Source organism: Hemiscyllium ocellatum, chromosome 31, assembly GCF_020745735.1.
Source record: "Hemiscyllium ocellatum isolate sHemOce1 chromosome 31, sHemOce1.pat.X.cur, whole genome shotgun sequence".
In the NCBI taxonomy this organism is placed as follows: domain Eukaryota; kingdom Metazoa; phylum Chordata; class Chondrichthyes; order Orectolobiformes; family Hemiscylliidae; genus Hemiscyllium; species Hemiscyllium ocellatum.
The window spans coordinates 12214406-12225268 of NC_083431.1; positions in this window are offsets into that span (position 1 = coordinate 12214406).

Consider the following 10863-nt stretch of genomic DNA (forward strand, 5'->3'; position numbering starts at 1 on the left):
TGGTGGAGAAACTCTGGCAGCATTTGTGGAGAGAATAGAGTTAATGTTATAATTGCTTCAGAACTTCCAATACAGGCAAGAAGAGACTAACTTAATGAAAGACAGCACCCCCAACAATGCAGCACTCCTGGGGTTGTTCAGGGAGAAGAGCCTGTGACTTATGCCAATCATTAATTGCTTCACATATCATTCTTTGTGTGTGTGGTAGCCTGTTGTGCAAACTCTGATTCACAAATCGTTAATGGCTTTAATTATTGCAGATGAAGCTCATATTTTACATCACAGATGTTTTATCCTCTAATTGAAACTGTTTTCCACCCTCTATTTCATTATCTCCTTTTTCTGTGTCTGCCACCACTTTCTTCACTACCTTTTTCTGCATCTACATGCGTTACTTTCTCATGTAGTGTACAGGGATTCTGCAGATTGATGAATATCACAGAGTGAAATGAAGATCCCAAACCTTCCCTTTTGGAATCTTACCTTTGGTCCTTGTATTGTCAACAAAAGTCATTTGCTGTATGGTGTGGTAATGTTCTATTATTTTTCAGAAATGGGCCACCGTGATGTGTTCCCAATAATAATCCTTCTCCTTATTCTCTACTAAGTGCATTCCACGGTGCTGTTCCAGGAATGCCAGAGATTCTATGATCTTCTATACAGATGTCATAGAGGCAGGGAGATGTATGCCACAGAAACAGACCCTTCAGTCCAACGCGACCATCCTAAATAAATCCAGTCCCATTTGCCAGCATTTGGCCCAGCATATCCCCCTAAACCCTTCCTATTCATATACCTATCCAGATGCCTTTTGAATGCTGTAATTGTACCATCCTCCACCACTTTCTCTGGCAGCTCATTCCATACACGCATCACCCTCTGTGTGAAAAGGTTGCCCCTTAGATCCCTTTTAAATCTTTCCCCTCTCATGTTAAACCTATGCCCTCCCCAGGGAAAAGACCTTGTCTATTTATCCTATCCATGTCCCTCATGGTTTTATAAGCCTCTATAAGGTAATTCCTCAGCCTATGTTAGGAACATAGGAAGGCTATTCAGCTCTTGGACCCCACTCCACTATTTAAAATGATCACAGTAAGCAGACACTTCAGTGCCTTTACAGAATCCTTTACACTAACGATAATCAAAGTTGTACCAACCTCTATTTTAGGTACAGACTGAGCTTTCATGGCTCTATGGGGGAGGGAATTCCATAGATTGACCACTCTCTGTGTAAAAACAAATTCTCCTTATCTCAGCCCTCTTATTATGAAATTGTGCCTCTTGGTTCTATACTGCCCAAGAAGGGGAAACATCTTACTGCATCCACCTTGTCAATCCTTTTAAGTATTTTGTAAATTTCAATGAGATCACTTCTCATTCTTCAAAATTCTAGAGAATACAAGCCCAGTTTCCCCAATCTCCCTTCAAAGGTCAGTCTTGCTATGCCAGGAACAAGTCTGGTAAACCTTCAATGCACTCTCTCTGTGGCAATAATGACTTTCCTGAGACAAGTTGACCAAAACTGCCCACAATTATCCTGACCAAATCTAACCAAGCACCGATCTGCTGCAAAGATGAATTCCTTAAAATAGGAATGAGGGGTTTAACTAGAACAATCACTTCAATGTTCAATACATATGAGAATATGGGAAACCTTTGTTCTCTGGCCTTTTCATTACGTATTAAACCATGAGGTCATGAGGTAAAGCAGCCTGCAATGTTGATGCCATTGTCTCCAACTGTCTTAGTGTTATTCAGCAATTCTCATTTAATTTCCCTTTGAGTTCCATGGGGGAACACTTGGTCCTGACACATTTCATGATGCATAGCTGGGGTCAAGAATTCAAGATCCCAAATATTTTTGGCGATATTGTTTGAGGGATAAGTCAGGATACCCAGGCAAACTCCCTGTGCTGTTCTCCGTAACATAGTATCTTTAATGACACCATAACAGAGAAGGCAAGGACTAATTGAAAACCTCATCTGCTTCTGACAGTAGAACACGCCTTCAGTTATGCAGCCTGGATTAGATGTTCATATTCCCAGAGTGGCACTGGAAGATATGACCTTGGGACTTGGAGGCAAGAGTGCTATCCACCAAAGCATAGCTGGCGCCTGTGGGAGTTTGCAGGAGTTGGAACACAAGCTGATCCTTAACTGAAGAACAAAAACAACAGTGAAACCACCATCAACTAACTGTGCAATGGTTAAAAGATGGCTTTTGCTGCACTGTATGGCACAGTACCACACTGGGCAGCGCTCTTATGCATTTAAATTTCCGACGGCATTGCATACTCCCTTTTATTTAATTGTTCTGCTTGATGCTGATAAGGCTAATAGCTACTTTCGGTTTAAACACTGTTTAAAGTAGTACCACACTGTGTGAAGTTGTAACTTGCGTGCAGTATTAAACAGGCTGGAACTATATAACAGTGAAAGAATCTTGAGAAAGTTATTTTTATATGCCATTCAATGAAAACAAAGCATCACACCCATGGTTTGACCCCTGCCAGTAATTGTATTAATATTTGGTTGAGCCTTGTGTGCGAAAATAATCATTATCATAGTAAAAAAAAATCCCCTGCTGCACCCACACCTTCTCATTTGTTGTTAATTGAATGATGCACAATAACAAAGTTATGAGTTTTTTCCTCTACATCGTGAATACAACATACAACTGTAAACCTTCCGAGTGTTACAGTAATTATCTGTAGTGTTTCAGTTGCAGAGTATGTTATTCTTCATTTGATCTAGCATATTGCATAATTCCAGAAGATGTGAACACAAATATCATATCGAGTTAACTGCAGACAGACCTCAGTGTAGTGGAAGAGTACAGATACATTATCCACATTAATTCTCACCTCCTAACCCCACTCTCCAATTTCATTACTGAATGCTAAAAACAGGAACAAATTTGATCCTTGGCTTTTTCACTTTAACGTACCAGAAAGGGGCATTAATCCAAGTTTAGCCCTTTTATTAATTCAGATTGAAGCTTTTCAAGACTTGTGTGTCAAACACAGGATTTTGTATCGACTGCAATGATGGATAAACTAACACTCTAGTGTGGTGCTTAGATATGTAATGCATTGTGTAGAGGGTGTTAAGACACTTCAATCTGATTAGGCACCATACCAATGCAAGTATAATTATCTTGCAAAAGCAACAAATTAAAATGAAAAGTACCAAAAAAAAGTTCTGCCTTCTCAGAATTTGATGTTCATTCTTTTCCTTGGGACCAAGCAGACAATTAACATGACTCCTCTGTAATGTTGGTTCATGGTTAAAGAGAAGGCACTTCTTGCAAAAGTGAACTGATCAGAGATGCAGGCTATGAGCTTGGGGTCAGAGCTGTAGTCATGCTGTCATTCAGCGGCAATTACAATTATCTCTTTGAATTATTTAACACCGTAGTTGATTATAAATTGTATCAATTATATTCAACCAAAATAAAGCAGCGGTGTGAGACAGGAAAGATAGATAACAAAAAAAATTATATTTCGGGTGATAGACTAAGGTGGAAAGAAAAATGTTTGTATTCATACAAGTAGGGAACCAAGAGGAGCAAAGATCTTGATAAAAATAGAACTAAGAAGACAGAGGGGGAGAGAGAGACTGACAAATGGAAGAAATGTCTGTGAATTAAAGAAATACAAGAGATACTCAGATAGACAAAGAGAACAATAAGCTGGTAAAGGGTGAGGAACAGAGAGAATTAGAAGGGAAAATAGAGGGAATCAGATATAGAGAAGGGGAAAAAAAAGTCAACTTCCTTCTGTTAAGCTCTCAAAGCCTTATCTAAATCAACACTGCCTTTTACACAAAGCCCAGTGTCACCAGACATCAACATGATATAGCTTGTATGTTGTGGCTGATTGTGTCTAAGGTGATGGGAGCAGTGTTATCCTGAGCTAGTAAATACTGATGGCTGTGTGCCATTGTTATTTACTAGCTCGTGATAATGTTGCTTTAAATAATTGGACTAAAGCTATTGGTGTTTTTGAAAAGCCCACAGGACTGTTCTCGACAGCCAGTTAGATATTATTTTAAATAGAACTGTAAACGCGGGTAACCCTTTCCCGGACGTAACACTCTGAAATGCTGCAGATGATCAAATGCCTATTCTAACCTCTTTGCTTCATGATTCTCAATCCATTCATTAAAGGAGAGTGAACTAACGCAAATGCCTTTTGCATCCTCATCGGGTAATATGAAAAGGTTAGTGCAGAAACAAAAAAGATTCTGCAGTCCATCTGATCAGTCAGAAACACAAGCAACAACAATATTACCTTGTATTTATGTAGCACTTTTAATGTGGTAAAGCATCTCAAGATGCACCACGGGAGCATTAATCAACATTTTGACACTGAGCCACTTACGGAGATGTTAGGATAAGTGAGAGGTAGGTTTCAACAAAAACATTTTAAAAGGACAAAAGGGAGGTAAGAGAGACTTATAAAGGAATTCCTTCATGTAGGACTTTAGCAGCTAAAGGTGCAGCCCCCAATCAAAAATCCCTACAGTATGGAATTAGGCCATTCGGCCCATTGAGTCCACACTGACCCTCCAAAGAGTAGCCCACTATATCTGTAACCCTGCATTTCCCATGGCCAATCCACCTAGCCTGTACATCTTTGGACTGTGGGAGGAAACCAGAGCACCCAAAAGAAATGTGAATATAGACTAATGTCAATGAAAATACGTGCCTTTAAAATCAGGAAGGGCGAGGTCTGTTCTGATCTTCATTAATATTTTGTAACTAAGGGTAATCCATTCTCAGTAGCAATATTGGCTTAAAAAAATCATTTCCTGGTTACACTAAGAAGTAACTTTAAAAGGAGCTTCAATTTCAGTGGTGAAGGGACACAGTTAACAGTACATGTAAATGTATAGAAGCTTTATTCCTCTAAAGTGCCATTATAGAACAATGATAGCTTAGTTTTACAAAAAGATAACGTTAATGATACACAGAGGATATGGCTCCCCTGCGGAACACGGAGCACAAAGGCAACCTAAGCATAGAAGACCTATATACTCCTGTCCTCTCCTATAATCATAAGCATGTTATATTAAGCAGCATTTAAGTGAGCAATCAATTTGTTCCTGCCAGTTTTACCTGAAAGTTTAAAACAAGGGCCCCAAAGATTCTCTGCTCAGAGCTCACATGATACTGCTTAACTAGTTCATCTCTCTGCTGCTCCAGTGAAGGCCTTACTATACCCAAAAACTCATACCTTCATTCACGCTGCAGCTGTACAGGACATAGTTAGGCCATGTTTTGGAATATTGACTTCAATTCTGGTCTCCCTGTGATAGGAAAGGTGTTGTAAAACTTGAAAGTGTTCAGAAAATATTTATGAAGAAGATTTGAGCTATAGAGAGAGGCTTTTTTCCCTGGAGCGTCAGAGGCTAAGGGATGACTTTATAGAAGTTTATAAAATCATGAGGGGCATGGATAGGGTGAATAGCCAAGTTATTTTCCCCAGAGTAAGGGAATTCAAAACTAGACGGCATAGATTTAAGGTGAGAGAGGAAAGATATAAAAGAGACCTAAAAGGCAACCTTTTCATGCAGAGGGTGATGTGTGTATGGAACGAGTTGCCAGAGGAAGTGGTGGAGGCTGGTGCAATTACAACATTTAAAAGGCATCTGGATAGCCGTATCAGGAAAGGTTTAGAGGGATATGAGGCATTTGCTGGCAAATGGGACTAGATTAACTTAGGGACATCTGGTCAGCATGGGTGAGTTGGATTGAAGGGTCTATTTCCGTGCTGTACATCTCTGTGACTCTATGACTGTAAATGGGTAAGAGAGGAATTTCAGACAAACGTGTTAACTGTTCATTTTCTTTTCAAGGGCCTGTAAAACAATGGGTGGTACAGACTGCAACCAAAAGTAGGGGATCAGAGAGAGGAAAACGGTAAACAGAAACAAATATTCGGACACTGAACTTCTGAAATAAAACAAGTATAAAATGCTGCAAATATTCAACAGGTCAGGCAGCATCTGTGGAGAAATGAAAACATGAGACCTTTTATCAGAAACAAGACAGGCTGTTCTGGGCTAAATTCCTGGGCTTGGAGGCATAAGCCTTCATGCAATTCTTTCATATGCTGTGGTTTCCTGTATTCTTAGTTGGGGCAACTTCAGTTGATTCTGGAAAGTGAGTTGAGAAACTGACAAAATGACTTTATCCCTTTTAAAAAAGAAAGATGTGAACCTTCAACAATTTCATATCCTTGACCAGCCACCAATCCAGTGAAAATGACCCCAGTCAAATACTTTTCAGTTACTGCACCAGACACTAGATTGATTTTGAGTTAAGATGAACAAAATAATAATAATGAACAGTTAGATTTTTATACAACTAGAATCCCAATATCTCAAAGTTGACATGGCTTGTTCAGACACAGTGAGATCTGCCCACAAGAAAGAATTGAATTTATTTAGATTTTATATGGATTTATTATCTATATTTGATATCTTGATATAATGGGTTGAGTCTGTTTGTGCCCTTTTAAAATTAACTAATTTGCTATTATTTCTGATTCAGGCAAAAGTTGGCTGTGTTTGTAAATAATTTTATAAATCTCTTCTTAATTTATGGTGGTGCTGGAGAGTGCTGGTGCTACTTTTCAAGTAATATTCCTTCATCAGATTGACATTATATGACAATCTACCACTTCAGTTACATTTTATTGAATGACAGTTGTTAAAGAGCAGTAGTTAGCCCTTACAATTCACTTGCTGCTAGAATTTTGATCCTTAGGGTGTGTCTACACATCAGGATATATTAAATTATGAAATTAAATGGTTAGTCAAAACAACAATCTGATTTCCCATTGCATAAATAAATAGTTGATAGAGTGAAATAGAGAAATAGTGGGATATTATATCCAGTTGAAAATGTGTTGCTGGTTAAAGCACAGCAGGTCAGGCAGCATCCAAGGAATAGGAAATTCGACGTTTCGGGCATAAGCCCTTCATCAGGATGCTGCCTGACCTGCTGTGCTTTAACCAGCAACACATTTTCAACTGTGATCTCCAGCATCTGCAGACCTCACTTTTTACTCGGATATTATATCCAACTTATTTGTATACATTTGATGCCTTTTGAGCATCACAATCTTAATAATTCCAATATTGGAGGCTGTGCCTTCAGTTGTCAAAGTTCTGAGGTCTTGAATTCTTAACCTAAGCATCTCCACCTCCTGACCACCCTTTTTCCTTTTAAAACCTACATTTTTGACTAGTATCAGGCATTTCCCTAATGGTAGAATTAGAGTGGCAATCAGAACCAAATAGCCACTGCACTCTCATTTACTCACCCTGCCCTTTTCGCCTCCAATCTCGACCTTTTCAGAAACAATGGAGTGCGTTTTCTCATCCAGTGAAGGACATGATCAACATGTGTGGCCAAACTACATTCTCCCTTTTTACATCACTATCCGCTGCATTACGGGGTCTAAAGATTCCAAAGACACTTTGACGAACAAAGAAAGAAGGAACCGTGGAAGGAGAATTTGATGAGGGAGTAGGATGGCAGCTGGGTGAGTGAGAGGGTAGGGTGTCGGGTGAGGAGGGAGGTCGCAGGTGGAATTGAGTATTGGGGCTGGTCGGGTATTCAGGACAGGGACAATTATTACATAGTTGGAGCGGCAGGGCTTCCCAAGTCAACCTGTAGCACATCTGTCAGGATATATCACTCTTTAATTATCTGTAAATAAGGGGAGGTGGTGGCATCTGATAACGTCACTGGGCTAGTAAATCATAACCCAGGCTAATGTTCTGGTGATGTTAGTTGACATCCTACCATGGCAAAAGTGAGGTCTGCAGATGCTGGAGATCAGAGCTGAAAATGTGTTGCTGGAAAAGTGCAGCAGGTCAGGCAGCATCTAAGGAACAGGAAATTCGACGTTTCGGGCATGAAGGGCTTATGCCTGAAACGTCGAATTTCCTGTTCCTTAGATGCTGCCTGACCTGCTGCACTTTTCCAGCAACACATTTTCAGCATCCTACCATGGCAGATGGTGAAATATGAAATTAATAAAATCTGGAATTGAATGCTAGATTAACAGCATGTAACCACTGTCAATTAATGTTAAACAAAACATATGGTTCTCATGTCCGTTGTATTGAGGGAGTGTTGCAATGTTGGAAGTGCCATCTTATGGATGAGACTTCTCCTTACATGGACTGGCCTACATGTGACTCCAGACCAGTAGCAATGTGGTTGACTTTTAACTACCCTCTGGGATGGACAATAAATACTGGCCTAGATGGTGATACCATATCCAGTGAATGAATAACAACAACAATGAAACCAATATCTCCTCAAGTGGCTCTGCATCATATTTGCTTTTCTAATTCCACCATGAAGTGCCTTGAGACATTTCAGACATTAAAAGTGCTTTATAAATAAATACAAACTGTTGTTGAGGGCAAGCAGGCTAACCTGTGATCCTTATCCAGGAAATTGCTAAGTCAATGGTCCCTGTCCAGATCCACAGCAGATAGTGAGGTATTGAAGATAAGTTATACTGTGGAATGGCCCACTATGCTAAAGCTTTGCCTTCAAGAAATCTGGACAGAAAAATTGATAAACATAACTAATTGATTGGATCCTGAAGAACTGCTGAGACTGTGGAATGTCTAACCTAAATGTCCAAAACTGGGTGAGAAAAATGACAGTACTGTTCAAGTAAGACAGCGTGAGAAATTCTCCCCAGACATTATACATAGGGACTCAAGTCTTCAGAAGAAGTGGGTGTGAGATAATTGTGCTGTATGCCAGCTCACTGTGCTGTTCATGTTGAAGATTGCTGCCAGAAGCCTCTTTTCATCCAGGAAACTAAAGGGCCTTCTTCATCTAGACTGATGGAGGCAAGCCACTTCATGGTCTAATTAGAAGAGTTTCTTGTCATTAACAATATATATTTATTGCATGTTAGCAGCTGGCTACTGGTTACAATAGTACGATAAGCATTATTACAGAGACTTTGAGGAGGATGAGAAGTTAGTTTTCACTCCTTCGAGATCCTAAGATAATGTGAGATCATGCCAGTGTGTTGTCCTAACAGACAGCATTCCCTGTAATTTTATTATCAGCTGTGTGACCCTCCAAGACCCGTGTGCTCCAGTAATTTTTAGAATCGTCATGCAAAAGCAATGGCCATGTGAGGAACCTGCTGCATTACGGGGTTTAGAGATTCCAAAGACACTTTGACGAACAAAGAAAGAAGGAACCGTGGAAGGAGAATGGATGAGGGAGTAGGATGGTAGCTGGGTGAGTGAGAGGGTAGGGTGGTGGGTGAGGAAGGAGGTCGCAGATCACATTGAGTATTGGGGCTGGTCGGGTATTCAGGACAGGGTCAGTATAACATGGACAATTATCACGAAAGCAATGGCCATGTGAGGAACATTGGAGCGACTGCACATGTGTGAAGCTTCAAGGGATAGTTGTTGATGGTCATTCTTTGTGTTAACTCTTTCAGATACATACACAACAAATTGATTCTAAATGTGCAGATCAGATATAACTCAGTTTAAATTTTATATTTTCTGTGCTTTTATCATTGTAAATTCCTACATCCATATTTGCAATGGGCATTTGCAAACATGCCAAGCAGCTATTACTGCTGTCACCTCCCTTTACAACCCCAACTTTCTTTCCAGCCTCCCCCTCCCTTCCACTCCTTCCTGCCACCAACCTGATTCATTCGTCCCATTGACCAACCAGGTCATACCCTCTATTGTCTTCACCTATCCCCACTTCACCACCCTGCCTCCGCCTCCCCATTTACCTGCAGCAACCTCCACACCAACCCACCCGACCCGTCCTGAAGAAAGGTTACACCCAAAACGTTGACTTCTCCACCTCCTGATGCTGCCTGGCTTGCTGTGTTCTTCCAGCCTCTTGTCTGTCTACTCTGACAGGAAGCAGCAGTGCCTCCATTGGCAGGAGGTAGCAATTACAGCAGATCCCCACCACCTTAGAGATAAAGAGCTGTACAGCATGGAAACAGACCCTTCAGTCCAACTCGTCCATGCTAACCAGTATCCTAAATTAATCTAGTCCCACTTGCCAGCATTTGGCTCATATCCTTCTAAACCCTTCCCATTCATGAATCCATCTAGAGCACTTTTAAATGTTGTAATTGTACCAGCCTCCACCACCTCCTTTTCAAAGGCAACTAGAGATGGGCAGTAAGTTTTGGCCCACCCAGCGATGCCCACACATCCCAAGGTGGCTCAGTGGTTAGCACTGCTGCCTCACAGCACCAGGGACCCAGATTCAATTCCAGTCTCGGGCAGCTGTCTGTGTGGAGTTTGCATATTCTCCCCGTGTCTGCGTGGGTTTCCTCCAAGTGCTCCGGTTTCCTCCCGCAATCCGAAGATGTGCAGGTTAGGTGAATTGACCATGCTAAGTTGCCCATAATGTTCGGTGCGTTAGTCAGGTGTAAATGTAAGGGAATGGGTCTGGGTGGGTTGCTCTTCGGCGGGTCAGTGTGGACTTGTTGGGCTGAAGGGCCTGTTTCCACACTGTAGGGAATCTAAGAATCTAAAAAAGTTCACACAAGCAGTTTCAGCTGTCAGTGGGAGTTTTGACATTTGTTATGGAAGTTCTCACAGACATGAGATATGCCACTCAGTACAGGTTTAATCAGGAGGAGGCATGCAGATGGTGGCCAGAAGTTATAGAAGGTCAAAGGTTATTTAAGTGAGCAGGCTAAAATGGCAGATGAAGTTGAATGTGAGGTCATCCACTTTGAACCTAAGAAAGACAAACCAGCCTGTTCTCTACATGTTGGGAGACTACAATTGTCGAAGAGCAAAAAGATTTTGCAGCTCAAGTACAGT